The sequence below is a fragment of the Procambarus clarkii genome, unplaced genomic scaffold (assembly GCF_040958095.1).
Source record: "Procambarus clarkii isolate CNS0578487 unplaced genomic scaffold, FALCON_Pclarkii_2.0 HiC_scaffold_934, whole genome shotgun sequence".
Taxonomy (NCBI): domain Eukaryota; kingdom Metazoa; phylum Arthropoda; class Malacostraca; order Decapoda; family Cambaridae; genus Procambarus; species Procambarus clarkii.
In genome coordinates, this window is record NW_027189966.1 from 4,370 (window position 1) to 17,678 (window position 13,309).

The following is a 13,309-nucleotide window of genomic DNA, read 5'->3' on the forward strand; positions in this document are numbered from 1 at the left end:
ACAGGCAGCTCACCTCAAACACTATTATCGCTGATTTTGCTCTATTTTTTGGATTTGTGCAAAAGTCATTTCACAGAGACGTGAAACAGACGAGTAGGCAACTGCAGTTTTGAAAGCGTTGTGAGAAAGCCGTGTTTCTGCTCGAGTACAAGCATAAAGTAAGGACAGGCAGGAGTTAGGAGTTGCCATGCTACAAGTACGTCCGCTTGACGGGATATAGTCTGGGGAAATCGTGCCGAAATTTTATTATTCACACAACTTCAACACCATGACTGGACGCGGCAAGGGAGGCAAGGGACTCGGAAAGGGTGGCGCCAAGCGTCATCGTAAGGTGCTACGTGACAACATCCAGGGCATCACCAAGCCCGCTATTCGTCGCTTAGCTCGTCGTGGCGGCGTGAAGCGTATTTCGGGTCTCATCTACGAAGAGACCCGTGGCGTCCTGAAGGTGTTCCTCGAGAACGTCATCCGTGATGCTGTAACCTACACGGAACACGCCAAGAGGAAGACCGTCACTGCCATGGACGTGGTGTACGCTCTGAAGCGCCAGGGTCGTACCCTCTACGGATTCGGCGGATAAGAGCTTGGCTAATCCATCGATTCCACCCACCACCACCTCAAAACGGGACCTAATTAGGTCCCTATACTTTTTTACTGAAGGGCTTAATAGACGATAACATAAATTGTTTTGATATCAGCTAGCACATTGGGTCTTATGAAATCTATTTTTTATCCTCGCATGCTTAAAGGGACTCTGATTGGGGAGGGAGGGGTGGGGGGGGGGGGAAGGTTTGTTCCGTTATATACTAGCAGAGCAGGATCATTGGTGGTGGGGGGGGGGGGTGAGGGAGAGAGAGAGAGAGAGAGAGAGAGAGAGAGAGAGAGAGAGAGAGAGAGAGAGAGAGATCTTTCCCAACTCTTCCTTTTTACATGAGTGAGCTACCCGTTTTATTCATTTTATCCTTCTCAGAGCTGTTTTGATAGTATCCAAATGATGGTAAATGAAAAGGGAGGACACGAATATCTACCCAGAATTCAGGACTGGCAATCGATATGCATGTTTGAGTGCGAATCTTTTTCTCTCTCAACTTAGGTATACGTTTATGTCGTACCTAAAAGCGAGAACCACACTATTGGGACAAGTATGCAAGGCCCAATTTTCCTAACAAGCACAGTTAATTTTGTTATTTTCGAACATTTCTTTCCAAATTGGTTTATCCAATTAACAGTATTATATTAAGATCATGAATTGCTGGGTTAGGTTAGGTTAGGTTAGGTTAGCTTAGCTTAGCTTAGGTTAGGTTAGGTTAGCTTAGCTTGGGTTAGCATAGGTTAGGTTAGGTTTGATTACATTTCTATGTTAGATTTAACTCAAATTCAAAACAATTGCAGTCATTCGGCTTGTTAGTCAACTTGCCTCTAATAGGGGCAATTTGTCTAACAAGACTATTTAGTTTTGTGTGCATATATATATATATATATATATATATATATATATATATATATATATATATATATATATATATATATATATATATATATATATATATATATTATAGCTTCAAGACTCCGAACCAATATAGAAGCATCAAGAGGAAGTGCTTGTGTTATGGGCCAATAGGCCTTCTGCAGTTACTTCCATTCTTATGTTTTTATTCCCATTGGTTCGTGTTTTATCTTGTGTAAATGTCAATCACCTCACCCAAAACTTTGGTACCATATCACCTCACCCATGTATGTGTATATATATATATATATATATATATATATATATATATATATATATATATATATATATATATATATATATATATATATATATAATATACAGAGTAAATCTACCCCAAAAGTAATGATTTATTTGTCTACAAAACTAAACTCTTTTTGGAATCATATGAGGCCCCTCCACTGAGGGGGGAGGCCTGGATGTTTATTGTCATGTGTATTCATGCTGCTTGCATGTCGTCGTTTATTTTGCCTTTGTTGTTTTCTTGACAGCTTTCTTTGCCTTGGGTGGTTTGGGAGATTTTGAAGCTCTCTTTATTTTGGGCTTTTTGTTCCCAACAACAAGCTGCTGCTGCTGCTTCTTTTTCAAGGCTGTAGGTGGTTTGTTGCTTGTGGCGGCTTTCTTGGGAGTTACCACGGCCTTCTTTGCTGCTGTAGATGGTTTCTTGGTTGTGGTGGCTTTCTTGGGAGTTAGAACGGCCCTCTTCTCTGCTACGGCCAGCTTGAATGATCCACTAGCTCCACTTCCCTTGGTCTGAACAAGAATGCCGTCAGCCACTGCTTTCTTGAGAAATCTTCGGATGTAAATGGCGATCTTGGCAGCCTCGACTTTGTTGTTGGCAACAACGTACTTCTTGATTGCTTGTAGAGACGAGCCCTTACGGTCTTTGAGTGCTGCGACCGCGGCTAGAACCATTTGACTAGTTTTCGGGTGAGCAACCTGGACGCGAGGTTTCCTGGTGGTGGCCACCACAGCAGCAGCAGCCGCAGCCTTCTTGGTAGGCTTTGCTTCTACCATGATGATGATGAGATAACCAAGGTGATGAGAGACGCTCAGACAGTCACGGGGGAATGATGCTGCCGCCGCTTGAGCCGAACCTATTTATGTGCCGGCACGGTACAGAAGCTGCAACCTGGCAACTCGTCCACCAATCACGACGGTTGGTTTTACGGCTCCGAAACCTGGATCCCATATCTTCTCTAAAATAGAAGCATTTGTTCATGTTCTTTGTAAAAGTATCATAAAGCAGGACAGATGAGACAAATATCATAAAAACTGAAGAGCAGATGAGCACACACATGTATGTATTACAAAAGAAAATCCACAAATTCATTAGAAATTGGCAGGGTAGGCTGAGGAAGTAGGTAGATGTAAAATGTCTGTAAATGGCGAAAGAACATAAACCCAAGACTGAATAAACGATGTTAAATATCCATGCCAAGGAGACAAAAATATGTTAGGATACAATTACCATTAAGACACCACAAGAAGGTCCGTATCCTGCCGTGATGACTAAAAAGAGTTGGTTATTAGCCACAATGTGTAGGCAGTCTCATGCCAACGGCCATACCACGTTGAGAACACCGCTTCTCGTCCGATCAGCGAAGTTAAGCAACGTTGGGTTTGGTTAGTACTTGGATGGGTGACCGCCTGGGAACACCAAATGCTGTTGGCAATAATGTTTTTTGTTTTGTTTTGTTTTGTTTCGTTTGTTTTTGTTTGAATGGCTGGCTGGCTGGCTGGCTGGCTGGCTGGCTGGCTGGCTGGCTGGCTCCACGGGAAATTCACGGAGTTGTGTGGAATAAGGCCTGGTAAAATGAATTAATATGTATGTCATGTTTAAAACAAACTCGCTTAATATAGTGTGTGAGGCTTTATACAAAAACAAACAACCAAAACAAAACATGTTGTATATATATATATATATATATATATATATATATATATATATATATATATATATATATATATATATATATATATATATATATAGCTTAATCCGGGTTTGAACTCGCAACTCCAAGAATACGCATCACTTATATACACTTTACCACTGGACCACTGCAGGACACTTGATGCTGAGGTATCAATTTAATGACGTAAATGCCATTTCCACAAATAAATGATAATTTAAAAGTATTTGTATGTACAAATCTTTTCTGTTTAAAAGGCTACAATATCAGTTACTGATATAATTTGTGTTAATGTTTCTATACCCACAGGAAGGCATGTTTTTGCTTATATGTAAGGGGTACGGAGAAGGAATCCACAGACCATCATTCCCCTTCCCCCCCCCTCCCACCTACTACCACCACCACCACCACCACCACCACCACCACTACTCACCACCAATCACCACCAATCACCACCACCACCAATCACCACCAATCACCACCACCACACCTAACCGAAAACCCCCTAACACATCAACCCTCCCCCCAATCAACAGGCGAAATAATAACCCTCAAATGCCTGCCTGCCTGCCTGCCAGCCAGCCAATACTAACGGTCTTCTCAGAAAGAAAATCTCTTTGTATCTGTATTACTTGATGAAATGTATGATTCTAATAATGAAAATAAATTGTTATGTCGGTTGTATGAGCATAATGACCAATATGCACATGATATGAATGAATTAAATAGTGTAGTTTTAAGTAATTAGGTTGTAGACACATTAAGCGGATATGATATTTGACGCGTCCAGAACTGGTGATTTTTGGTTTAGTTTTAAATGCACCACCACCACCACCATTGCTTCCCCAGAGCCTAATTAAGGACCGGTAAAAGGAGTCAATATGTATGTCATCTATAAAACCAAAGAATGAATAAAAACACACACACACACATCTACATAATAGTACTAGGAAGATTGTATGGCATAAAAAAAAAAAAGTACTCCCATTGGGTCGTTTGAACTCGCGACTTCCAAAACACCAGCCACACACCTTACCACCCAGCCACCATAGAGTTGGTATAATTGTGCAACTTTAGTTATAAAACTAAAGTTCTTATTGTCTCAAATCTTATTGTCTGTTCTATGAAAAGGCATGATGTAAATTATGTATTTTTTGAATGATTGAATTGTAGGCACATTAAGCGGATTCGATATTTGATATATCCAGAAAAGGTGATTTCTGTTCAGTTTTAAAATGCATCACCGTTAACGCTAAAGGACTGGTAAAACGACTCGATGTTTGTCATTTTTAAAATAAACACTAAAACTAGGCCCTTAACATATATAATGTTTGAATATAAATTGAATGCATATAAATACAAAGTGGGAGTGGCTGGCTGGCTGGCTGCCTGCCTGGCTGGCTGGCTGGCTGGCTGGCTGGCTGACTGGCTGGCTGCCTGCCTGCCTGCCTGCCTGCCTGCCTGCCTGCCTGCCTGCCTGGCTGGCTGGCTGGCTGGCTGGCTGGCTGCCCGCCCGCCCGCCCGCCTGCTTGCCTTGCCTTGCCTTGCCTTGCCTTGCCTTGCCTGTCCTGTCCTGTTATTGCCTTGCCTTGCCTTGCCTTGCCTTGCCTTGCCTTGCCTTGCCCTGCCCTGCCTTGGCTGCAGCTGGCTGGCTGGCCGTAAATCAACTCTTAACAACACCACACCACACCACACCATCACTCATCACCCATCACCCACCACCGGCCCCAGTCTCCCAGCCTCTCTTATATACCCGAGCAGGCCCTTTAAATTATTTGAATTGTTGCACTTCGGCCAATGGCACGATCGCTGCTGCTCAAACATATTCTGGTTCACAAGTATTATAATATATTATATTATATTATATTATATTATATATATATATATATATATATATATATATATATATATATATATATATATATATATATATATATATATATATATATATATTTATTCATGAAACACATTAAAACCTTGATCATTTATTCATTCATTACGTCTAGTGAAGAATTGCTTTTGTTCATTTGTATGATTAAAAATTGATAGAATATGAATTCCTCGCTTAAAGTAAAATATAAAATATATATTGGATTTATATGATTGGTTAATATTCCAAGTGATGCTGAATATCCCCTATAATTTTGTTTTGTTTGTTTGTTTGTTATGTACACATTCCAAATGAAATCAATATAAATGTTATTATTAATGTTTGAAAGTTGATTGTCTACTTGAATCTCTCTATTAAAGTGTGTGTGGCTCCGGATGGAGCCTGGTTATGGTATTTGTCGTGGTGGGTGGCAGAAGTGCTTACTTCTTCTCTGTCTTCTTTGGCAAAAGAACTGCCTGAATGTTTGGAAGAACACCTCCCTGTGCAATGGTTACGCCAGACAGAAGTTTGTTGAGTTCTTCGTCGTTGCGGATGGCCAACTGCAAGTGACGTGGGATGATACGGGTCTTCTTGTTGTCACGTGCGGCGTTACCGGCGAGCTCCAGAACTTCGGCAGCGAGGTATTCCATGACGGCTGCCAGGTAGACAGGAGCGCCAGCACCGACGCGTTCGGCGTAGTTGCCTTTACGCAGCAGACGGTGAATTCTGCCCACGGGGAACTGAAGTCCGGCCCTGCTGGAGCGAGACTTTGACTTGCCCTTCACTTTGCCTCCCTTGCCGCGTCCTGACATTGCTGCTGCTGTTGTGGGTTTGTGGTGTTTTATGCCGGCCCGCAGATCGAGCTTCGTGTTATATACCCCGCTCAGGATCAAGGGAGTCCGCCACTGACCAATCAGCGCGCTCCGCCACGCGACCCGCTCTGAGCTGAGTCGCGAGCGGGATATAAAAGGAAAGCTCGACTCGCGCAAAAGTTCATTATTGTATCGCAACGCCAGCCAGCACGAGCATCATCATGCCACCCAAGGCATCTGGAAAGGCTGCCAAGAAGGCCGGAAAGGCCCAGAAGGCCATTGCCAAGGGCGATAAGAAAAAGAAGCGCAGGAGGAAGGAGAGCTACAGCATCTACATCTACAAAGTGCTGAAGCAGGTCCACCCCGACACTGGTATCTCTTCCAAAGCCATGTCGATCATGAACTCGTTCGTGAACGACATCTTCGAGCGCATCGCCGCCGAGGCTTCTCGCCTGGCCCACTACAACAAGCGTTCCACCATTACCAGTCGGGAGATCCAGACGGCTGTAAGGCTCCTGTTGCCCGGAGAACTGGCCAAGCACGCCGTCTCTGAGGGCACTAAGGCCGTCACCAAGTACACCTCCTCCAAGTAAACGGCTTACTTACTGCCCTGTGGTGGTGGCTTGGCCTCAAACCAACAAACTCGGCTCCATTGGAGCCACACTTTAATTTCTAAAGAGATTGTGAGTGTTAGACACCAATACTATTATAACAAAAACCTCTGTCACTGAAAGCAAATAGCTATAAAATGAGAATATTTATGAAACTGTCTGTGTGTGTTTCTCTCTCTCAGTCTCTGTCTGTCTGTCTGTCTGTCTGTCTGTCTCTGTCTCTGTCTCTGTCTCTGCATGTCTCTCTCTCTCTCTCTCTCTCTCTCTCTCTCTCTCTCTCTCTCTCTCTCTCTCTCTCTCTCTCTCTCTCTCTCTCTCTCTCTCTCTCTCTCTCTCTCAACACACATATAAACACTCGGTATCTTTTTTCTAGAGATTAGAGATTCATTGTTATGTTCCACATTAGGATTACTATGCAGGCCACCCTCTTAAGGTTTGAAAATGTCAAGAAAACGGTTAATTTAAAATGTCATCTCCTAACTTAACAGATTAAGCCAGAGGACCAAAAACAGAATAAAACAGGACAGGACAGTATGTCACTTATACAAGCTGCTTTTATTTCTAGTACAGTATGACAATTTTTTTTTTTTTTTTTTTTTGGAGGGGGGGGGGGGGGGGGAGGATCCTTGGCAGTGCATAAGAATGAAAAGCGACGGCGTTTTGTTTGTAAGAGGACAGGTTGTACTACAAATGACTTGATTTATTGATATCACGTGTACAGTGTATGTATGACACCTAAATTATTGTATTTATTTATTTATTATATGTATAGATGAAGGTTAATTCATATGACTGATGCTAGGAATGTCTGAAATCTCCTTAGAAGGATATTTTGGCCCTGAGAAGGGCCGAGTTTGGTGTATACTAGGGTGGTCGTTTTAGCTTATGCACGCTCTCCACGGATACGGCGAGCAAGCTGAATGTCCTTTGGCATGATGGTGACACGCTTGGCGTGGATGGCACAGAGGTTAGTGTCCTCGAAGAGACCGACCAGGTAAGCCTCGGATGCCTCCTGTAAAGCCATGACGGCAGACGACTGGAAGCGAAGATCGGTCTTGAAGTCCTGGGCAATCTCGCGCACCAGACGCTGGAAGGGAAGTTTCCTGATGAGCAACTCTGTGCTCTTCTGGTAACGACGGATCTCACGCAGGGCGACCGTTCCGGGCCTGTAACGGTGAGGCTTCTTCACGCCCCCTGTGGCAGGAGCAGACTTGCGTGCTGCCTTGGTGGCCAGCTGCTTACGAGGAGCCTTGCCTCCCGTGGACTTGCGAGCAGTCTGCTTGGTGCGAGCCATGGTGAACAACTGTGGTTTGTGATGGCCGGCGCCGAAAAATTTTTGCTTATATACGCCGTCTCGAGGCGCTTGCTCGAGCGCCATTGGCTGCTCGACTCGCCTACGTCACCCCGTTGCCCCTCCCCTCCTTCCTCTGGCTGCAGCCAACAGGCAGCTCACCTCAAACACTATTATCGCTGATTTTGCTCTATTTTTTGGATTTGTGCAAAAGTCATTTCACAGAGACGTGAAACAGACGAGTAGGCAACTGCAGTTTTGAAAGCGTTGTGAGAAAGCCGTGTTTCTGCTCGAGTACAAGCATAAAGTAAGGACAGGCAGGAGTTAGGAGTTGCCATGCTACAAGTACGTCCGCTTGACGGGATATAGTCTGGGGAAATCGTGCCGAAATTTTATTATTCACACAACTTCAACACCATGACTGGACGCGGCAAGGGAGGCAAGGGACTCGGAAAGGGTGGCGCCAAGCGTCATCGTAAGGTGCTACGTGACAACATCCAGGGCATCACCAAGCCCGCTATTCGTCGCTTAGCTCGTCGTGGCGGCGTGAAGCGTATTTCGGGTCTCATCTACGAAGAGACCCGTGGCGTCCTGAAGGTGTTCCTCGAGAACGTCATCCGTGATGCTGTAACCTACACGGAACACGCCAAGAGGAAGACCGTCACTGCCATGGACGTGGTGTACGCTCTGAAGCGCCAGGGTCGTACCCTCTACGGATTCGGCGGATAAGAGCTTGGCTAATCCATCGATTCCACCCACCACCACCTCAAAACGGGACCTAATTAGGTCCCTATACTTTTTTACTGAAGGGCTTAATAGACGATAACATAAATTGTTTTGATATCAGCTAGCACATTGGGTCTTATGAAATCTATTTTTTATCCTCGCATGCTTAAAGGGACTCTGATTGGGGAGGGAGGGGTGGGGGGGGGGGGAAGGTTTGTTCCGTTATATACTAGCAGAGCAGGATCATTGGTGGTGGGGGGGGGGGTGAGGGAGAGAGAGAGAGAGAGAGAGAGAGAGAGAGAGAGAGAGAGAGAGAGAGAGAGAGAGAGAGAGAGAGATCTTTCCCAACTCTTCCTTTTTACATGAGTGAGCTACCCGTTTTATTCATTTTATCCTTCTCAGAGCTGTTTTGATAGTATCCAAATGATGGTAAATGAAAAGGGAGGACACGAATATCTACCCAGAATTCAGGACTGGCAATCGATATGCATGTTTGAGTGCGAATCTTTTTCTCTCTCAACTTAGGTATACGTTTATGTCGTACCTAAAAGCGAGAACCACACTATTGGGACAAGTATGCAAGGCCCAATTTTCCTAACAAGCACAGTTAATTTTGTTATTTTCGAACATTTCTTTCCAAATTGGTTTATCCAATTAACAGTATTATATTAAGATCATGAATTGCTGGGTTAGGTTAGGTTAGGTTAGGTTAGCTTAGCTTAGCTTAGGTTAGGTTAGGTTAGCTTAGCTTGGGTTAGCATAGGTTAGGTTAGGTTTGATTACATTTCTATGTTAGATTTAACTCAAATTCAAAACAATTGCAGTCATTCGGCTTGTTAGTCAACTTGCCTCTAATAGGGGCAATTTGTCTAACAAGACTATTTAGTTTTGTGTGCATATATATATATATATATATATATATATATATATATATATATATATATATATATATATATATATATATATATATATATATATATATATATATATTATAGCTTCAAGACTCCGAACCAATATAGAAGCATCAAGAGGAAGTGCTTGTGTTATGGGCCAATAGGCCTTCTGCAGTTACTTCCATTCTTATGTTTTTATTCCCATTGGTTCGTGTTTTATCTTGTGTAAATGTCAATCACCTCACCCAAAACTTTGGTACCATATCACCTCACCCATGTATGTGTATATATATATATATATATATATATATATATATATATATATATATATATATATATATATATATATATATATATATATATAATATACAGAGTAAATCTACCCCAAAAGTAATGATTTATTTGTCTACAAAACTAAACTCTTTTTGGAATCATATGAGGCCCCTCCACTGAGGGGGGAGGCCTGGATGTTTATTGTCATGTGTATTCATGCTGCTTGCATGTCGTCGTTTATTTTGCCTTTGTTGTTTTCTTGACAGCTTTCTTTGCCTTGGGTGGTTTGGGAGATTTTGAAGCTCTCTTTATTTTGGGCTTTTTGTTCCCAACAACAAGCTGCTGCTGCTGCTTCTTTTTCAAGGCTGTAGGTGGTTTGTTGCTTGTGGCGGCTTTCTTGGGAGTTACCACGGCCTTCTTTGCTGCTGTAGATGGTTTCTTGGTTGTGGTGGCTTTCTTGGGAGTTAGAACGGCCCTCTTCTCTGCTACGGCCAGCTTGAATGATCCACTAGCTCCACTTCCCTTGGTCTGAACAAGAATGCCGTCAGCCACTGCTTTCTTGAGAAATCTTCGGATGTAAATGGCGATCTTGGCAGCCTCGACTTTGTTGTTGGCAACAACGTACTTCTTGATTGCTTGTAGAGACGAGCCCTTACGGTCTTTGAGTGCTGCGACCGCGGCTAGAACCATTTGACTAGTTTTCGGGTGAGCAACCTGGACGCGAGGTTTCCTGGTGGTGGCCACCACAGCAGCAGCAGCCGCAGCCTTCTTGGTAGGCTTTGCTTCTACCATGATGATGATGAGATAACCAAGGTGATGAGAGACGCTCAGACAGTCACGGGGGAATGATGCTGCCGCCGCTTGAGCCGAACCTATTTATGTGCCGGCACGGTACAGAAGCTGCAACCTGGCAACTCGTCCACCAATCACGACGGTTGGTTTTACGGCTCCGAAACCTGGATCCCATATCTTCTCTAAAATAGAAGCATTTGTTCATGTTCTTTGTAAAAGTATCATAAAGCAGGACAGATGAGACAAATATCATAAAAACTGAAGAGCAGATGAGCACACACATGTATGTATTACAAAAGAAAATCCACAAATTCATTAGAAATTGGCAGGGTAGGCTGAGGAAGTAGGTAGATGTAAAATGTCTGTAAATGGCGAAAGAACATAAACCCAAGACTGAATAAACGATGTTAAATATCCATGCCAAGGAGACAAAAATATGTTAGGATACAATTACCATTAAGACACCACAAGAAGGTCCGTATCCTGCCGTGATGACTAAAAAGAGTTGGTTATTAGCCACAATGTGTAGGCAGTCTCATGCCAACGGCCATACCACGTTGAGAACACCGCTTCTCGTCCGATCAGCGAAGTTAAGCAACGTTGGGTTTGGTTAGTACTTGGATGGGTGACCGCCTGGGAACACCAAATGCTGTTGGCAATAATGTTTTTTGTTTTGTTTTGTTTTGTTTCGTTTGTTTTTGTTTGAATGGCTGGCTGGCTGGCTGGCTGGCTGGCTGGCTGGCTGGCTCCACGGGAAATTCACGGAGTTGTGTGGAATAAGGCCTGGTAAAATGAATTAATATGTATGTCATGTTTAAAACAAACTCGCTTAATATAGTGTGTGAGGCTTTATACAAAAACAAACAACCAAAACAAAACATGTTGTATATATATATATATATATATATATATATATATATATATATATATATATATATATATATATATATATATATATATATATAGCTTAATCCGGGTTTGAACTCGCAACTCCAAGAATACGCATCACTTATATACACTTTACCACTGGACCACTGCAGGACACTTGATGCTGAGGTATCAATTTAATGACGTAAATGCCATTTCCACAAATAAATGATAATTTAAAAGTATTTGTATGTACAAATCTTTTCTGTTTAAAAGGCTACAATATCAGTTACTGATATAATTTGTGTTAATGTTTCTATACCCACAGGAAGGCATGTTTTTGCTTATATGTAAGGGGTACGGAGAAGGAATCCACAGACCATCATTCCCCTTCCCCCCCCCTCCCACCTACTACCACCACCACCACCACCACCACCACCACCACTACTCACCACCAATCACCACCAATCACCACCACCACCAATCACCACCAATCACCACCACCACACCTAACCGAAAACCCCCTAACACATCAACCCTCCCCCCAATCAACAGGCGAAATAATAACCCTCAAATGCCTGCCTGCCTGCCTGCCAGCCAGCCAATACTAACGGTCTTCTCAGAAAGAAAATCTCTTTGTATCTGTATTACTTGATGAAATGTATGATTCTAATAATGAAAATAAATTGTTATGTCGGTTGTATGAGCATAATGACCAATATGCACATGATATGAATGAATTAAATAGTGTAGTTTTAAGTAATTAGGTTGTAGACACATTAAGCGGATATGATATTTGACGCGTCCAGAACTGGTGATTTTTGGTTTAGTTTTAAATGCACCACCACCACCACCATTGCTTCCCCAGAGCCTAATTAAGGACCGGTAAAAGGAGTCAATATGTATGTCATCTATAAAACCAAAGAATGAATAAAAACACACACACACACATCTACATAATAGTACTAGGAAGATTGTATGGCATAAAAAAAAAAAAGTACTCCCATTGGGTCGTTTGAACTCGCGACTTCCAAAACACCAGCCACACACCTTACCACCCAGCCACCATAGAGTTGGTATAATTGTGCAACTTTAGTTATAAAACTAAAGTTCTTATTGTCTCAAATCTTATTGTCTGTTCTATGAAAAGGCATGATGTAAATTATGTATTTTTTGAATGATTGAATTGTAGGCACATTAAGCGGATTCGATATTTGATATATCCAGAAAAGGTGATTTCTGTTCAGTTTTAAAATGCATCACCGTTAACGCTAAAGGACTGGTAAAACGACTCGATGTTTGTCATTTTTAAAATAAACACTAAAACTAGGCCCTTAACATATATAATGTTTGAATATAAATTGAATGCATATAAATACAAAGTGGGAGTGGCTGGCTGGCTGGCTGCCTGCCTGGCTGGCTGGCTGGCTGGCTGGCTGGCTGACTGGCTGGCTGCCTGCCTGCCTGCCTGCCTGCCTGCCTGCCTGCCTGCCTGGCTGGCTGGCTGGCTGGCTGGCTGGCTGCCCGCCCGCCCGCCCGCCTGCTTGCCTTGCCTTGCCTTGCCTTGCCTTGCCTTGCCTGTCCTGTCCTGTTATTGCCTTGCCTTGCCTTGCCTTGCCTTGCCTTGCCTTGCCTTGCCCTGCCCTGCCTTGGCTGCAGCTGGCTGGCTGGCCGTAAATCAACTCTTAACAACACCACACCACACCACACCATCACTCATCACCCATCACCCACCACCGGCCCCAGTCTCCCAG

At 43.1% G+C, this 13,309-nt stretch overlaps 2 non-coding genes across 2 annotated transcripts; both read left to right on the forward strand.

Moving 5' to 3' along the window:
• Positions 1 to 3,063: 3,063 nt before the first annotated feature.
• Positions 3,064 to 3,182, forward strand: LOC138361873 (5S ribosomal RNA). The gene has a single exon (XR_011227244.1). It is a non-coding gene; the product is annotated as a 5S ribosomal RNA (ribosomal RNA).
• An 8,045-nt stretch (positions 3,183 to 11,227) lies between these two features.
• On the forward strand, positions 11,228 to 11,346 carry LOC138361876 (5S ribosomal RNA). Its single transcript, XR_011227247.1, has one exon. It is a non-coding gene; the product is annotated as a 5S ribosomal RNA (ribosomal RNA).
• Positions 11,347 to 13,309: the final 1,963 nt, after the last annotated feature.